General features: G+C 51.2%; 1 non-coding gene across 1 annotated transcript; it reads left to right on the forward strand.

The window, feature by feature from the left end:
- The first annotated feature begins 1,051 nt into the window (after positions 1–1,051).
- TRNAK-UUU (transfer RNA lysine (anticodon UUU)) lies at positions 1,052–1,124 on the forward strand. Its single transcript has one exon. It is a non-coding gene; the product is annotated as a tRNA-Lys (tRNA).
- The last annotated feature ends 16,464 nt before the right edge of the window (positions 1,125–17,588 follow it).

Genomic DNA, 17,588 nt, shown 5'->3' on the forward strand with positions numbered 1-17,588 from the left:
GCGAGATGACATCTGGCCCTTGTGACAACCTCGAGTCGCTTAGCTCTGCCCCCACGTTAGGATGGAGTGAGGCTCAGATGACTGAAGTGATCTGCCAGTGTCACATGGCTGCCGGCGTTTGGTGACGCAGTTGGGATTCTTCCCTGGCTGCTGCGGTCTTTGCCCCCTCCCACCCCCACCGCATTTGTCATAGGCAGACCCTGAAACACACCAGGGAGAGGGACTTTGGAGAAGTGAGAAACTCTTCCAGGCCACTTCCTCCTGGTGTCTGTCGCATCCCCCAGGTCCTGGTTCCCCTCGGAGGGGCTGGTGTGTTGCAGAGAGCACCCAGGGGAGGTGCCAGGTCTGGGGGATGCATGTCCACGCTGGCCACTTCCTCCAAGGCACAGGTCAAAAGGAAGCGGGCGCCTTCAGCTTCAGCGGCAGAGAGGAGGCAGGGGCCTGTCCCAAGCTTCTTGGCCTCCTCTTGGGGCTGCAGTCAATATCCCAGGAAAACAAGAGAGAAAGTGCAGCTGGGGTGGTGCGGGGGTTGGGAGGCTGCCTGGACACAGGCTGAGTCCCTTCTCAAAAGCCAGGGACCCGCGTGGCCCAGCACTCGGGCTCAGAGCTGTCCGAGCCAGCCTCCTGAGGAGCCACTGCCGTGGGTACACCCCCCGTGCCGGGGCTTTCAGCGTTGACCCAGGGCGCCGGCTGGGCACCCACAGGCCGGCCCACGGGGCAGAGGATGTCTGCTGGGCTCGGCTGCAGCTCACTGCTCTCCTCCAACCCAAAAGACTTCTGTTTCCTCTGTCTTAGATTCTCATAACAGCTGGAGGAACACTGCCTTCGCATCACTGAGGCCTCAGCCTTGAACAACTGTGTGCAGGGCCTCCTTCGAGCCTGGCTCTGCTGTACCCAGGGCAGAGATGGATGGGATGCTAGTGGTGACCAAGGGACCTGGGGAGCGGGGGAGCACGAGGGATGGCAGGTTCTGGATGCTGGCCTTGACCAGACCGTCTTAAGCGCTTCCTTGTCATTCTCGCCTGGCTTAAAAAAGACGTGCTGGCCGAGTGCCTGGGTAGCTCAGTCGGCAGAGCATCAGAGCTTTACTCTGAGGGTCCAGGGTTCGAGTCACTGTCCAGGCACCCAAAGTAAATAAACAAGTACACAAAGCTGAAAGACAACCTACACGTCCAAGAGCAGAGGAATGGACACAGAGGACGCCGTATGCACACGCAGTGGAGCACCGCTGAGGCATAAAAGGAATGAAATAATGCCATCTGCAGCAACACGGAGGCACCCAGAGACCACCATACTCAGCAAGTCGGAAGGAGAAAGACAAACGCCGTACGCTGCCACTTAGGTGCGGGCTCTAAACCACAACACCAGTGAACCGGTCTGTGAAATAGAAACAGCATCACAGATGTGTGGTTGCTGAGGAGAGGGAGTGGGAGATGGCGTGAGTAATAACAGACTGAATAAACCCCAAGTCCTACTGTGTATGAGTATCCTGGGACAAACCCTAATGGGAAAGAATATTAACAGCATGTGTATGTACTACTCAGTCACTTTGCTAAAGAGCAGAAATCCACCCGCTATTAATAAAGTAACGTGAACGACAGCCCCACACGCACTCACTCACCAGCGGACAGTAACTTTATAGTGGAGAGCGCTGGCAGACTTCCAGCGCAACCAAGTGACCCCACCTAACATCAGCAATGCCGGGACACAGTGGCACCAGGACCTCGTGACAAGGTGACCTGAGACAGACCCAGTATTATATACAGCGTTCCTGCCGAAAATGCAAAGGCCGCGTGCAACGAGGAAACGTCAGGCAGACCCACAAGGAGGGATCATCTAAAAAGCAAATATCTAGGTCAGAAAGACAAAGAAGGGCTAAGAAACTGTTCCCGATCAAGAGACTCAAGGGACGTGAACATGAAATGCAATGTGTGGTCCTCGAATGGATCTTGGAAGTGAAAGTCACTCAGTCGTGTCTCTTGGCGATGCCATGACCATAGTCCATGGAATTCTCCAGAATACTGGAGTGTGTAGCTGTTTCCTTCTCCTGGGAATCTTCCCAACCCAGAGATCAAGCCCAGGTCTCCCACAATGCAGGCAGATTCTCTACCAGCTGAGCCACCAGGGAAGCCCAAGAATACTGGAGTGGGCAGCCTGTCCCTTCTCCAGGGGATCTTCCCAACCCAGGAATCGAACCGGGGTCTCCTGCATTGCGGGAAGATTCTTTACCAACTGAGCCACCAGGGAAGCCCTATGGATCTTGGCCAGAAAGGACATTATTGTGACTTGGGAGAACCTGACCATGGGCTGTACATTAGATAACAGGATTGTATCCACGTCCAATTTCTAGATTTTGATGACAGTACTCTGGCTTTGTATCAGAACTCTGCAGTGGCCACAGGACTGGAAAAAGGCAGCTTTCATTCCAATCCCAAAGAAGGGCAGTGCCGAAGAATGCTCAAACTACGGCACAGTTGTGTTCATTTCACATGCCAGCAAGGCTATGCTCAAAATCCTTCAAGCTAGGCTTTAGCAGTATGTGGACTGAGAACTTCCAGATGCACAAGCTGGGCCTCAAAGGTAGAGAGGAACCAGAGATCGAATTATCAACATTCGCTGGATCACGGAGAAAGCAAGGGACATCAAGAAAAATATCTACTTCTGCTTCACTGACTACGCTAAAGCCTTTGACTGTGTGGATTACAACAAACTGTGTGAAATTCTTAAAGAGATGGGCATACCAGACCACCTTACCTGTCTCCTGAAAAACCTTTATGTAGGTCAAGAAGCAACAGTTAGAACCAGACATGGAAAAACTGACTGGTTCAAAATTGGGAAAGAGTGTGACAAGGCTACATATTGTCACCCGGCTTATTTAACTTATATGCAGAGTACATAATGCAAAATGCTGGGCTGGAAGACTCACAAGCTGGAATCAAGATTGCTGGGAGAAATATCAACAACCTCAGATATGCAGATGATACCACGCTAATGGCAGAATCAAAGAGGAACTATAGAGCCTCTTGATGAAGGTAAAAGGGGCAAGTGAAAAAGCTGGCTTGAAACTCAACATGAAATAAACAAAGATCATGGCATCCAGGGCCATCACTGCATGGCAAATAGACGGGGAAAAAGTGGAAGCAGTGACAGACTTCATTTTCTTGGGCTCCAAAATCACTGCAGATGGTGACTGCGGCCATGAAATTAAAAAGATGCTTGCTCCTTGGAAGGAAAGATATGACAGCGTTTTAAAAAGCAGAGACATCACTTTGCTGCCACAGGTCTGTATAGTCAAGCTTATGGTTTTCCCAGTAGTCACGTGCAGATGTGAGACTTGGACCATCAAAAAGGCTGAGTGCCGAAGAATTGATGCTTTCGAACTGTGGTGTTGAAGACTCTTGAGAGTCCCGTGGACTGCCAGGAGATCAAACCAGTCAATCCTAAAGAAAATCAACTCTGAATATTCATTGGAAGAACTGATGCTGAAGCTGCAATACTTTGGCCACCTGATGTGAAGAGCCGACTCCTTGGAAAAGACCCTGACGCTGGGAAAGATTGAGGTCAGGAGGAGAAGGGGAGACAGAGGATGAGATGGCTATATAGCATCACCGACTCAGTGGACATGAATTTGAGCAAACTCTGGGAGACAGCGAAGGACAGGACTTAGCGACTGAACAACAATCAGCCTGTGATCTCAGGAAATAAACCCTGAGTTAGAGGGTAAACAAAGATGTTTTCAATTCACTCTCCAGTGGTTTAGCAAGAAGGAATGATAAAGACAAAAAATTCACCTAAGCAGTCCGTGGTCACATCAGACAGCACAGCACGGAGGACAGGTGAGGGTCTCTCCCCACGCTCTGCTGCTGCTCCCGGACACTAGCGCCTGCTTTCACGATTCTCGGTGCTCAGATGATCTGTACACAGACGGATGGTCTGCTGGGATTTGGTCTCGTTTTAAAAACGGGGTCAGAGATGACATGTTACTCTGCAGTGTGATCTTTTGCATGGTTTTGAAGTCCTTTAAAAATCAAAGCAACGCATGCCTATGGTTAAAAATCGTAGCACTAAAGGCCTTTAGTAAAAGCCAGCCACCCCAGCCCTTCCCGACCCCAAGGCTGCTCCTCAGAGCAGTCACTCTTAACTGCTTTCTTCGCTGCTTACCCCATGTGTCCATGTCCGATCGCTCAGTTGTGTCCGACTCTTTGCAACTCCCTGGACCGTAGCCCGCCACACTCCTGTGTCCATGGGGTTTCTCAGGCGAGAGTACCAGAGCAGGCTGCCATTTCCTCCTTCAGGGGATCTTCCCAACCCTTGGATGAAACCTGCGCCTCCAGCACTGGTGGGCGGATTCTTTATCACTCAGCCACCTGGGGAGCGCTGCTGTGAACGTTCTTGTATAAACACCTGAGTACCTACTTCCAGTTCTTTTAGCAATACACCCAGAAAAGGGATTGCTGGATCATGTGGACATTCTATCGGAGAAGGCGATGGCACCCCACTGCAGCACTCTCGCCTGGAAAATCCCATGGGTGGAGGCGGCTGGTGGACTGCAGTCCATGGGGTCGCACAGAGTCAGACACAACTGAAGCGACTTAGCAGCAGCAGCATGGACATTCTATAGGTAATTTTGGGGGGAACCTCAAACTGTTTTCCACAGCAGCCACACTATTTTACATTCCCACCAGCAGTGTATAAGTATTTCAATATTTTTTTAAAAATATAATTCCTGATGGGCCTGACACGTTACTGTGACTTTGGGACCATGGGTTGCAAAGAGGCAGGCGTGACTGAGTGGCTGAGCACAGGCAGGCTTACGGGAGAGAGCACCGCGCGTGCCCAGCAGATGAAGGCAGCGCAGCGGGCGCCCACCCACCACGCTCGGGAGACACGCAGGCTGTTCTGCTCACAAAAGTCAGTGGGAACAGGGCTTCCTCCAGGCAGCCTCCCCAGCTCCCCCCACAGGGGTCTGGGACACGCCCGGCCATTTCCTCGAAGGGGGCCACAGAGATCATCATCACACCCCCTCCCCTAACGTTCAGGAAGAGAGAGGGAGCGCAGCAGACTCTGGTTATCCTACCCCCACCCCCATCAGTGCAGTCTCCTGGGGACCTTGTCCCGCCCTCGCCACTGTGACCGGGGCTCCGTGCCCCCAACCAGCCCCGCGAGCACGGCCCACGCCTGGGGTGAGCCGGACCCAGCATTCCGGCTGCCGCAGCTCCCTACCTACAAGTGAGGAGACGCCAGTGCGGGGCTCTCAGCCCTTGGATCCTGACGCAGCAGCGGGCTGGCTTCGGTCCCCGCTTCTACGCGTCCACCCGGCACTGCCATCCCCCTCAGACCATCCTCCTCTGCTCTCTCGGCCTGTGGCTTCTCTCCGCAAGGCTTCATCTGTTCCTCGATTCTCATGGATTCTCCCACGGCAGACGGGAGTTCAGCCTCAAGTTCCAGCTCCGGTAATTCCCACTCACTGGCTCCGAGTGTGAGGGGGCACCGGGGACAGTCTGCCGGGGATGTCTGGCGTGGCCCCTTTCCCGCTCCGGCTGGCACAGGAGGCTCACGCTCCTTCTGTGCCTCTGTCGTCCTTTGGCCATGACCAGCACTCTGACTCTGAGCCCTCGTGCTCCGGTCACTGGAGCTGCCGAGAGCAGCCACTCTTTCATCTGAATACAGTCACTGTATTTTGCGCGTCCGTCACAGCAGAGGCGCCCGGGTGACCAGGAGAAAGCCGTGTCTTGGAGGCAGTGAGCAAGAGCAAGCAGCAGAGCCTACAGCCGTGACCAAGAGATCCCTGCTTAACCTATCCATCACTGCAGCAGGGACAGGGGACGGCACGTGTTGTTCTCGGGTCCTGGACGGGGGAGAGGACGGCCACGCTGAGGTGTCAGTGAGGCGGACGAGGACAGAGAACAGGAGAGCCGGAGGGGCGGGTCTGGGGCTTGGGGGAAAGAGCTGGGCTGGGGAAGCGCGTGTCACAGAGTTCAGAGCAGACACTTCAGAGCCCCTCGCTGGTGGTCTTGGTCAGGCACGTCTCTGAGGAACAGAGCAGCCATCAGATCTGGACTCCAAGTGAAGAAAGGCCTTTCCACAGACAGAGCTGCAGAGCAAGGACCAGCTGAGACCAGGCACTGGAGGGGGAGCCGTCCAGAGCGCCAGGAAGTGAACTCCACGACCATGAAGGATGTTTCACCCTCGAGCTGTTGACATTCTCAGCATCTGCTGTGGCTCTCAACTGTGATGTTGTCAACCTAGGATAAAGGACCCGCCCAAAGTGGGACCAGAAGCCATCACACTTCAGTACCCGTCCTTGCCCAGAGGCCATGGCCCTTCACAGAAGCCAGGGGCCGTTTGGATGAACTCGAGTCCATGAAAGGCCTCAGGTGTTTCTGTGTGTACTTGCTGTGTGTGCTGTGTGCTTGGCTGTGTCAGACTCTTGCTGCTAAGTCGCTTCAGTCGTGTCCAACTCTGTGCGACCCCATAGACGGCAGCCCACCAGGCTCCCCTGATCCTGGGATTCTCCCGGCAAGAACACTGGAGTGGGTTGCCATTGCCTTCTCCAGTGCAGGAAAATGAAAAGTGAAAGTGAAGTCTCGAAGTCACGTCCGACTCTTTGCGACCCCATGGACTGCAGCCCACCAGGCTCCTCCATCCATGGGATTTTCCAGGCAAGAGTACTGGAGTGGGGTGCCATTGCCTTCTTCAGGGGATCTTCCCAACCCAGGAATTGAAGCTGGGTCTCCTGCATTGCAGGCAGACTCTTTACTGAGTTGTATTCTATTTTACGTGCTATTTTGATGTGGGTTTTGTTTTTGAAGATTCTTATAACGTGGACCATTTTTTAAAGTCTGTGTCAAATTTGTTACAACAGCGCTTTTTTCTGTTTTGCCTTTTTGCCCGAGGCATGTGGGATCTTCAACCCCTGACCTGGGATCAAACCTGAACTCCCTGCATTGGGAGGCGAAGTCTTAACCAGCGGACCACCAGGAAGTCCCTTGATGCGTGTTTTTTAGCTTAGTTTGACGTAAACTTACAGAAGAGTTCATAGGAAAGCTTACACGGAACCCCTGTAAATCCCCGCATTCCCTTCACCTAGATTCACTGCATTCCTTTTAAAAATTACTTGCACACCACGGACATGATTCCACACCTGAGGTCGTCATGGCCAACATCCACTCCTGGCCAGGCGAGCCCTGTGTGCACATGACCTGCTGTGCTCACCACGACCCCAAGATGAACACTCATTATCCAGCCTCACAGATTAGGCCTCCAGTGCTCCCAACAGTTCACCTCACAGTCGTTTGTTAAGGCTCTTTGATTCCTATCTTTGTGCACCTATTTCTTAGGTTTTCAACGCCACCTTTAAATAAGAGTAGCCACAACCTCCCCCAAGCCCGCAGGGGGTGCAGAAGGGAGCTATGACAGTCACGGCGCCCTGAACCTGCGTCCCATCGCCAGCCGCGGCACGGCCCATGAGGCACTGTGACTATGTCTCTTAAACCATCTAATGATCTTGTGAACAGCTTACTACTGCATTTTTCGTGATTCAGAATTACTTCATCAAATGTAAGCATATAAAACACACTGTGCCCTCTATTATAATCCTCTTGGACATTACTTCAAGTTAAAATATGTATGCACTCAGCTCCGTAGCAGCATTATTCACAAGAGCCAAAAGGTGGACGCAACCCAGCTGTGCACTGACAGGTGAACAGCTCAATGCGGTGCCGGGGCAGAAGCACGTCCCTTCTCCCCTTGGCTGGTCTAATGGTTAAACTGATAGAAGACAGATTAACTGGAGACAAACCAATTTCATTTCATATGCATGGGAGCCCCATAAAAATATGAGACCCATAGGCAGTCGGGCAACTAAGGCTTATCTGCCTCCCTGAGCTGAGGAAATGGCTAGGGGCTGGGTCTGCAGAGGGGAGGGCCGCCCACAGGACGATGAGAACACATGTCTGGCGATCACATGTTGGTCCTGCCGCACAGGTAAGTCCAGGAGATAAAACATCTATCTCTGGTAATTGCTGTCTCTAGGGGCTGGCCCCCTATTTAAATTCTTTTAGGCAGATAAAGAGGTAAAGGTTTTTCCTAAAAACTGCTGGGTTTTGATTTCCTTCAGCTCAAAATAATTCACATGACAATGTGGCATGTTTCGGCTGGTGTATTGTGCTCCCGTCCAGGGCTACACGCAGACAAGAGAACATTACTCCGCCTTTAAGAGGAAGGAAGTTCTGACACTCGCTACAGGGGGTGAGCCTCGAGGACGCGTTATGCTAAGTGAAATGAGCCAGTCACAGAAAGATAAATAAGTACTGTCGCTCCTCTTATAGGAGGTCCCTGGAGCAGTAAACTTCACAGACGACGAAGGTAGGCGGTGACTGCCAGGGGGTCAGAGGGAGGAAAAATGGAGAGGCACCGTTTACTGCACAGCTTCATCTTTTTGTGAAATGAAAAGACACAACAGTGTGAATGCACTTAATGCCACTGAAATGTACACTTAAACATATTAAAACGGGAAATTCTACATTATGTGTACCTTACCGCTATTAATTTTTTTTAAAACTTTTAAATCTATGCCGTATGAGTTCCATATTAAATGAGCAATGAAGTGTGAGCACTGAGCCTCAGAAACCGAGGCTGATGCCTGTGAAAGGCGCTGGAAGATGCTCCAAAGAGGTGTCTGGGACTGAACAGAGCAGGTGGCAGCTGGCAAGGAGACACCGCCACAAACGGCCTGCAGACCACACCTGCAGCCTCCTCCTGCGAACAGGGACCTGCGGCCCTGAAGCCAGCAGACCTGCTCGCCCTCCAACTTCTCACAGGCTTCCTGTGTTAACTGGCACTCTGCGGCCACCCGCTCCCGCCCCGTGGAGAACACTTCTGAGTGCAGTATTAGTCCCCTAGCCCTGAGGCCGCACTGGAGGCCAGGACTGAGGACCTGTGGTATGCCCTGCGCGAGGTGCTTCACACACGGTGTTCTAATGGTCATGTTCACAGTGAGGCTGAGAAAGAGGTTTTTGATTCTCTTACTCGTGAGGAGACTGAAGTCTGGAAAGGTTGTGTAACTGACTAACTTACTCAACATACATAAGAAGGAGCAAAATTCTTTCCATTACACCATGTGGCCTAAGTCGATAAACGCCCATAGGGCAACTGGCATTTTTTAAGCTCCTACAAGGCCCCAGAGGCACAGGATAAAGTGGTTAGACAGCATCACCAACTCAGTGGACATGAATTTGAGCAAACTCCAGGAGATAGTGAAGGACAGGGAAGCCTGGCATGCTGTACTCCATGGGGTCGCAAAGATTCGGACTCAAAGAGTCGGACTCGACTTAGCTACTGAACAAGAACAAGAACAAAGGCCCTAGACACAGAAAGCAACTCACGGTCGCCCCCAGCAGTGACTGCTGCTTACTGAGCGTTTAGCACAGGTGAGGAGCCTGGCTGACTAGTTCCATTACCATATTTAACACATGCCATAGCTTGGAGTGGCACATGTAAGGGTGCCAGCTTGTCCAGCACCCAGCACACTAGTAAAGCTCAGGAACGGTCAGTGGCTTCAAGGAGGACATTTCTTTCACATTCAAACTGGTGATTCCCAAGATCAACGTCGGTTCTAAGACTGTCACTACTTTATTTTTTAAGCACTGAGAAGACATTTTGGCATGACTTTAAGGCAGAACTTGCTTCAGTTGTTTTCCACAATAGTAACCCTAAAAACACAGGGCCTCCCCCATGTCTCAGCAGTAAAGAATCTGCCTGCAATGCAGGAGATGACGGTTTGATCCTTGGGTCGGGAGATTCCCCTGGAGGAGGACATGGCAACCCGCTCCAGTATTCTTGCCTGGACAGAGCCTGGCAGGCTATGGCCCATGGGGTCACAAAGAGTCAGATAGGACTAAGAGATTAACACTTTCACTTTCAAGCTGTTATGCATGAGACTCTTGTTCAGTCCCTGGGTCAGGAAGATCCCTTGGAGGAGGAAATGGCAACCTACTCCAGTATTCTTGCCTGGGAAATTCCAGAGCCAGAGGAGCCTGGTGGGCTGCTGCCCAGGAGGTCACAGAGTCGAACAGGACTGAAGTGACTGAGCATGCACGCATGCAACCCTAAAAACATAGGAAGATAATCCAGCAACAAGACTCACTACAAATACGTGTGTTCATAGCAGGAAGATATTATTATTTATTAATATTTATTCGTTCTTTCAACAAAAAGGTCTTGAGCGCCTTCTGTCTGCCGGGCCAAACCCAGGTTCCTTCTCCCCTCAAAAACAAAAACTATCTGTCTTTCAAGAGGGCTCAGGCCGTCTCATCCACTAACATTTGCAACAAGTATTGCGGCACTGACCTTGAGGAGCCTGTCTTCACAAACAGAACCTCGTGAATCTTTACTAAATATCGTGGTCTCAGATTTTAAAAAGTCCGTGTTTTTTTTAACGCTGCCTTCCCGCTTTATGATATGACAACCTTACTGTGTGTCTTCAGACGGCGCACTTAAATATTCCCAACCTTCTCGTGTATCCTGTCCCGGTCCCTTTCAGCCCTTGGGAGGGACCCTGCCCACCTAGGCGAGAGGGGGGCATCCCGACCCTCGTGAATCTTTCAGAAACAAAACAAAACCCGCCGACCAGGACGTATCCTCACACTTTTCCCGCACTTTGCTGCCCCTCACTTAGTGTGTGCTGGGTTGGGTCCATGTTAGTGTAGGAGCCGTCCTGCGCTTTCCAGCCACGGCAGGTCACTCGTCCGAGAAGAGGAACGGACTCGCGTCACCTGCTTGTCCCTGGTTTCGCGGACAAGACTGAAGATCAGCCTTGGCGAGGCGGCTGAGGGAACTGGCGAGGAGGGGGCCTAAGCTGCTGGGAGGGAATGCCTAACGTGGCCGCGGGGCTTACTCAGCCCCGAGCCGAGTCCAGGAAGGGCAGCGCCCGTGGCCCGCGAGGCCGCCCCGCCGAGCACCGAGGCCCAGCGACAGCACCCGCGACGCCGGCCGGGCCACTTCCGGCCGCGCGGTGGGGGCCGCCATCGTGGGCTCTAGGCCACCTAAACGACGACGAAGACGGCGGGACACTGCGGAAGCTGTCTTTCGCGGGGAGCCTACTGCGATCCCAGCTCTCAGATCGCCGGGTGTCCCAGAAACAGACCGGCCCCTCGGCGTTCCGTACCGCCACACAGGAAGCCGCCATCTTGTACTGCAGAGCCCTCCATTTCCGGGACCGGCCGCTGACGTGACTCGCGAGGTGCGAGCCAACAAAGGCGGCGCCAGCGCCCTCTGGCGGTAGCGTCTCAAAAGCGCCGACAGCTTTGACCCGCGAGGATTCTGCTTCCGGTTCTCCTAGGGGGCGGGGCGCTGGCCTAAGCGCCGGGCAGGGGCGTGGCTGGGGTGGCCTGGGGAGCATACGCATCGACGTTGGGGCGGGGCCCGCCCTGCTCGGGTTGAGGGTCCTAAGTGAAAGTGAAAGGTGAAACTCGTTCAGTCCTGTCGGACTCTTTGCCACCCCATGGACTGCAGCACGCCAGGCCTCCCTGTCCATCACCAACTCCCGGAGCTTGTTCGAACTCATGTCCATCGAGTCGGTGATGCCATCCAACCATCTCGTCCTCTGTCGTCCCCGTCTCCTCCCGCCTGCAATCTTTCCCAGCATTGGGCGGGGTCTTTCCCAATGACCCTATAGGACAAGGAGTGTCCGAGTGGTTTATTAGTCCTCCCCCGCCCGTGAGGCCCGTACTCTTACCGCTTACACGCGCCCTCCGTACCCCCTCTGCTAAACCCTGGGGAAGACGGCCTGGAGGTCTCCCCTTTCTGAAAAATGGGGAACATTACCTGGTCGGGGGGTTGTTGCAAGGCTTGAGTTTTCGAATGACAGTATGGGTTCGTAATGACTGCCTGCTTCTTCTCCCTCGGTGATAGTGAGAACAAGCCTATGCAGGACCGCCTGGGCCGCCCTGGGTCACATCTGGAGGAGGCTCCTGGGCAGGGGCAGTTGATACGGCACAGGGGGCAGCGCAGTGCACGCGGTGGGGCCATTGCTGCCCGGAGCTCAGCACGCTTCCGCAGACGGTGGCCCCGGAGCAGACAAGGCGTGAAAGTACCTGCTCAGCTGCCGGGCCCAGCGACGCGTCGGAGGGTGTCCAGGTGGCCGTGAAGCAGACGGTGGTGGTCGTGGGGAGCACTATCCCCAGCCGCACTGAGAAGCCAGACCACACAGCCGTGTTCCTCTCCTGTGGCTGGTGACGGCTTGTCACGGGCTAGCGTCCTGGTACCACCTGGCTACCAGCTCTCTCAGCCTGCAGCGGCCTGACAGGTTGGGCGGTGCCCAGAGGCCGTTCTGGCTCCATCAGGAGTCTGGCCGCCTGGCCTCCCTTGGAGGACTTCTACTTGTCCACTTCCATGAGGAGGACTGCATGGCTTTGGGATTCACACATCAAGATGCACAGCACCTGCATGCTAAGTAAGAAGCTGAAAGATAGTGATTTAAGGGCTCCTTAGATAAGATTCGGAGAAGGCACTGGCACCCCACTCCAGTACTGTCGCCTGGAAAATCCCACGGACAGAGGAGCCTGGTAGGCTGTGGTCCATGGGGTCGCAAAGAGTTAGACACAACTGAACGACTTCACTTTCACTTTCATGCACTGGAGAAGGAAATGGCAACCCACTCCAGTGTTCTTGCCTGGAGAATCCCAGGGTCAGGGGAGCCTGGTGGGCTGCTGTCTATGGGGTCGCACAGAGTCGGACACGACTGAAGCGACTTAGCAGCAGCAGCAGTAGATAAGATTATTTGCTCTACCTTGCTTCAAACCAGCAATCAGACCACCTTGATTTCCATCAGGGTAGCTTCCTCTTTCTGGAAATTAGGTGCATTCCAGGGCTTCCGGAGATGTCTCTTTAAAGTGGAAAATTACCTTTGTGTCAGTCCCTACACGGTGATGAGTTAGCACCTTAATGGAGGTACAGTGGTTAAGGGCAACTCTGAGTCAGTCTTCACCCTCATCCTCATCACATGACCCAGGGGAGATGCTGTTTCTGTCCTTTGGAAATATACAAGGTTTGAAGCCAGGTGTGCACATCACAGATATCATGACCTTGCTGCAGGAGAAATGAAGTAAGGAAACCTCATCCTGTTTCTCTGTGATTGTCCAACACTGAAATTGTCTAATATTGTCCTGGACATTCATACTGGACAACACTAACCAAAGCAAACAGGAACATCAGGCCTTCCCACTTGTATCCACATAATGTGAATAATTAATCCTTCGTGCAATTGTCTTTTTTTTTTTTTTTTGGCTGTGCTACTTGGCTTGTGGGACCCTAGTTCCCCAACCAGGGACCGAACTTGGACTCTGGCAGTGAAAGCACCAAGAGTCCTAACCACTGGACTGCCAGGGAATTCCCCTTGCAGTTGTCTTTTAGGCAAAATAGAATAATAAAAAAGCTACAAACAAAAGTACAGTATGTTATTGCTTACATTTATCTTGATTGGTGCTCTTTTCACCTGTATTTGGAATCAAGTTGCGGACTAGTATCATTTCACTTTAGCCTGAAACACTCCCTTTATTATTTCCTGGAATGCAGGTTTGCTAGCAGCAAATTCTCTCAATTTTTGTTTATCTTGGAATCGTCATTGCTCTTTCATTTTTATCTTAGCATTATCAGTTCAGTCGCTCAGTCATGTCCGACTCTTTGTGGCCCCATGAACCGCAGCACACCAGGCCTCGCTGTCCATCACCAACTCCCGGAGTCCACCCAAACCCATGTCCATTGAGTCAGTGATGCCATCCAACCACCTCATCCTCTGTCGGCCCCTTCTCCTCCTGCCCTCAATCTTTCCCAGCATCAGGGTCTTTTCAAATGAGTCAGCTCTTCGCATCAGGTGGCCAAAGGATTGGAGTTTCAGCTTCAACATTAGTCCTTCCAATGAACACCCAGGACTGATCTCCTTTAGAATGGACTGGTTGGATCTCCTTGCAGTCCAAGGGACTCTCAAGAGTCTTCTCCAACACCACAGTTCAAAAGCATCAATTCTTCTGTGCTCAGTTTTCTTCACAGTCCAACTCTCACATCCATACATGACCACTGGAAAAACCATAGCCTTGACTAGATGGACCTTTGTTGACAAAGTAATGTCTCTGTTTTCTAATATGCTGTCTAGGTTGGTCATAACTTTCCTTCCAAGGAGTAAGTGTCTTTTAATTTCATGGCTGCAGTTACCATCTGCAGTGATTTTGGAGCTCAGAAAAATAAAGTCTGACACTGTTTCCACTGTTTCCCCATCTATTTCCCATGAAGTGATGGGACCGGATGCCATGTTAGTTTTCTGAATGTTGAGTTTTAAGCCAACTTTTTCACTCTCCACTTTCACTTTCATCAAGAGGCTCCTTAGTTCTTCACTTTTTAGCATGATAGTGTCCTGCATTAATTGACTTATTAAAACAATTTCTATTTACTTATTTTTGGTTGTCCTGGGCCTGCCTTGCTGCTTGGGCTACCCTCCAGTTGAGGCAAGCAGGGGCTAATCTAGTTGCAGCGCACAGTCATTTCATCGTGATGGCTTCTCTTAGTGCACAGCACAGGCTCTAGGGCACACGGACTTCAGGAGTTATGGCGGGAGGGCTCAGTGGTTGTGGTTGCTGGGCTCTACAGCAGGCTCTGCACGGCATGGCTCACAGTGTCAGTGAGTTAGACAAGGCTGTGGTCCATGTGATTAGATTGGTTAGTTTTCTGTGACTGGTTTTCAATCTGTCTGCCCTCTGATGGAGACGGATAAGAGGCTTATGGAAGCTTCCTGATGGAAGAGACTGACTGAGGGGGAAACTGGGTCTTGTTCTGATGGGCAGGGCCATGTTCAGTAAATCTTGAATGCAATTTTTTGTTGATGGTCGGGGCTATGTTCCCTCCTTGTTATTTACCTGCGGCCAAACTATGGTGGAGGTAATGAAGATAATGGCGACCTCCTTCATGCATCCCACAACTGTGCAGTGCTTCACTCAGTGCCCTGAGCCCCACAGCAGGCCACTGCCGACCACGCTTCTGCTGGAGACTCCTGGACACTCACAGGCAAGTCTGGGTCAGTCTCCTGTGGGGTCACTGCTCCTTTCCCCGGGTCCTGGTGCACAAGCTTCTGTTGTGCCCTCCAAGAGTCTATCTCCCGGGCCTGAGCAAGTTCTGGCAGCTCTATGGTGGGATTAATGGCGACCTCCTCCAAGAGGGCTTACGCCATACCCACACCCAGAGCCACTGGCCCTGCAGCCGTCCACTGCCGACCCACGCCTCCACAGGAGAAGCTCAAACACAGTTCTGTCTGAGTCTCTGTGGGGTCCCGTGTCCTGGTGCACACAAGGTTTGTTTGAGCCCCCTGAGCGTTTCTGGCGGGTATGGGGTATGATTCTAAACGCCATTTTGCCCCTCCCACTGTCTTGCTGGGGCTTCTCCTTTGCCCTTTGACCTGGGGTATCTCCTCACAGCTTCTTGAGCGCTGCACAACCACTGCTCCAGCACCTACAGTCTTGCTGGGGCTTCTCTGCCGTGTGGGGCCACCCAAGACAGACGGGTCATGGTGGAGAGTGCTGATCAAACATGGTCCACCGGAGAAGGGAATGGCAAATCACTTCAGTATTCTTGCCTTGAGAACTCCATGAACAGTATGAAAAGGCAAAAAGATAGGATACTGAAAGAGGAACTCCCCAGGTCAGTAGGTGCCCAATATGCTACTGGAGATCAGTGGAGAAATAACTCCAGAAAGAATGAAGGGATGGAGCCAAAGCAAAAACAACACCCAGTTGTGGATGTGACTGGTGATAGAAGCAGGGTCCGATGCTGTAAAGAGCAATATTGCATAGGAACCTGGAATGTCAGGTCCATGAATCAAGGCAAATTGGAAGTGGTCAAACAGGAGACGGCAAGAGTGAACGTCGACATTCTAGGAATCAGCGAACCAAAATGGACTGGAATGGGTGAGTTTAACTCAGATGACCATTATATCTACTACTGTGGGCAAGAATCCCTTAGAAGAAATGGAGTAGCCCTCATAATCAACAAGAGTCCAAAATGCAGTACTTGGATGCAATCTCAAAAGTGACAGAATGATCTCTCTGTTCACTTCCAAGGTGAACCATTCAATATCATGGTAATCTAAGTCTATGCTCCTATCCATAATGCTGAAGAAGCTGAAGTTGAACAGTTCTATGAAGACTTACAAGACCTTCTAGAACTAACACCCCAAAAAGATGTCCTTTTCATTATAGAGGACTAGAATGCAAAAGTAGGAAGTCAAGAAACACCTGGAGTAACAGACAAATTTAGTCTGGGAGTACAGAATGAAGCAGGGCAAAGGCTAATAGAATTTTGCCAAGAGAACGTACTGGTCATAGCAAACACCCTCTTCCAACAACACAAGAGAAGACTCTACACATGGACACCACCAGATGGTCAACACCAAAATCAGATTGATTATATTCTTCTCAGCCAAAGATGGAGAAGTTCTATACAGTCAGCAAAAACAAGACCAGGAGCTGACTGTGGCTCAGATCATGAATTCCTTATTGCCAAATTCAAACTTAAATTGAAGAAAGTAGGGAAAACCATTAGACCATTCAGATATGACCTAAATCAAATCCCTTATGATTATACAGTGGAAGTAACAAATAGATTCAAGGGATTAGATCTGATAGACAGAGTGCCTGATGAACTATGGACGGAGGTTCCTGACATTGTACAGGAGGCAGGGATCAAGACCATCCCCAAGAAAAAGAAATGCAAAAAGCAAAACGGTTGTCTGAGGAGGTCTTACAAATAGCTGTGAACAGAAGAGAAGAGAAAGGCAAAGGAGAAAATATAAGATATACCCATTTGAATTCAGAGTTCGAAAGAATAGCAAGGAGAGATAAGAAAGCCTTCCTCAGAGATGAGTGCAAAGAAATAGAGAAAAACAATAGAATGGGAAAGTCTAAAGATCTCTTCAAGAAAATTAGAGACACCAAGGGAATATTTCATGCAAAGATGGGCTCAATACAGGACAGAATGGTATGGACCTAACAGAAGCAGAAGATATTAAGAAGAGGTGGCAAGAATACACAGAAGAACTGTACAAAAAAGATCTTCATGACCCAGATAATCATGATGGTGTGATCACCAACCTAGAGCCAGACAACTTGGCCTTGAATGTAAAGTCAAGGCGGGGGAAAAAAAAACAAAGTCAAGTGGGCCTTAGGAAGCATCACTATGAACAAAGCTAGTGGAGGTGATGGAATTCCAGTTGAGTTATTTCAAATCCTGAAAGATGATGCTGTGAAAGTGCTGCACTCAATATGCCATCAATTCTGGAAAACTCAGCACTGGCTGCAGGACTGGAAAAGGTCAGTTTTCATTCCAATCCCAAAGAAAGGCAATGCCAAAGAATGCTCAAACTACCGCACAATTGCACTCATCTCACACGCTAGTAAAGTAATGCTCAAAATTCTCCAAGCCAGGCTTCAACAATATGTGAACTGTGAACTTCCAGATGTTCAAGCTGGATTTAGAAAAGGCAGAGGAACCAGAGATCAAATTGCCAACATCTGCTGAATTATCAAAAAAGCAAGAGAGTACCA

This window comes from Bos taurus, chromosome 22, assembly GCF_002263795.3.
Source record: "Bos taurus isolate L1 Dominette 01449 registration number 42190680 breed Hereford chromosome 22, ARS-UCD2.0, whole genome shotgun sequence".
NCBI lineage: Eukaryota > Metazoa > Chordata > Mammalia > Artiodactyla > Bovidae > Bos > Bos taurus.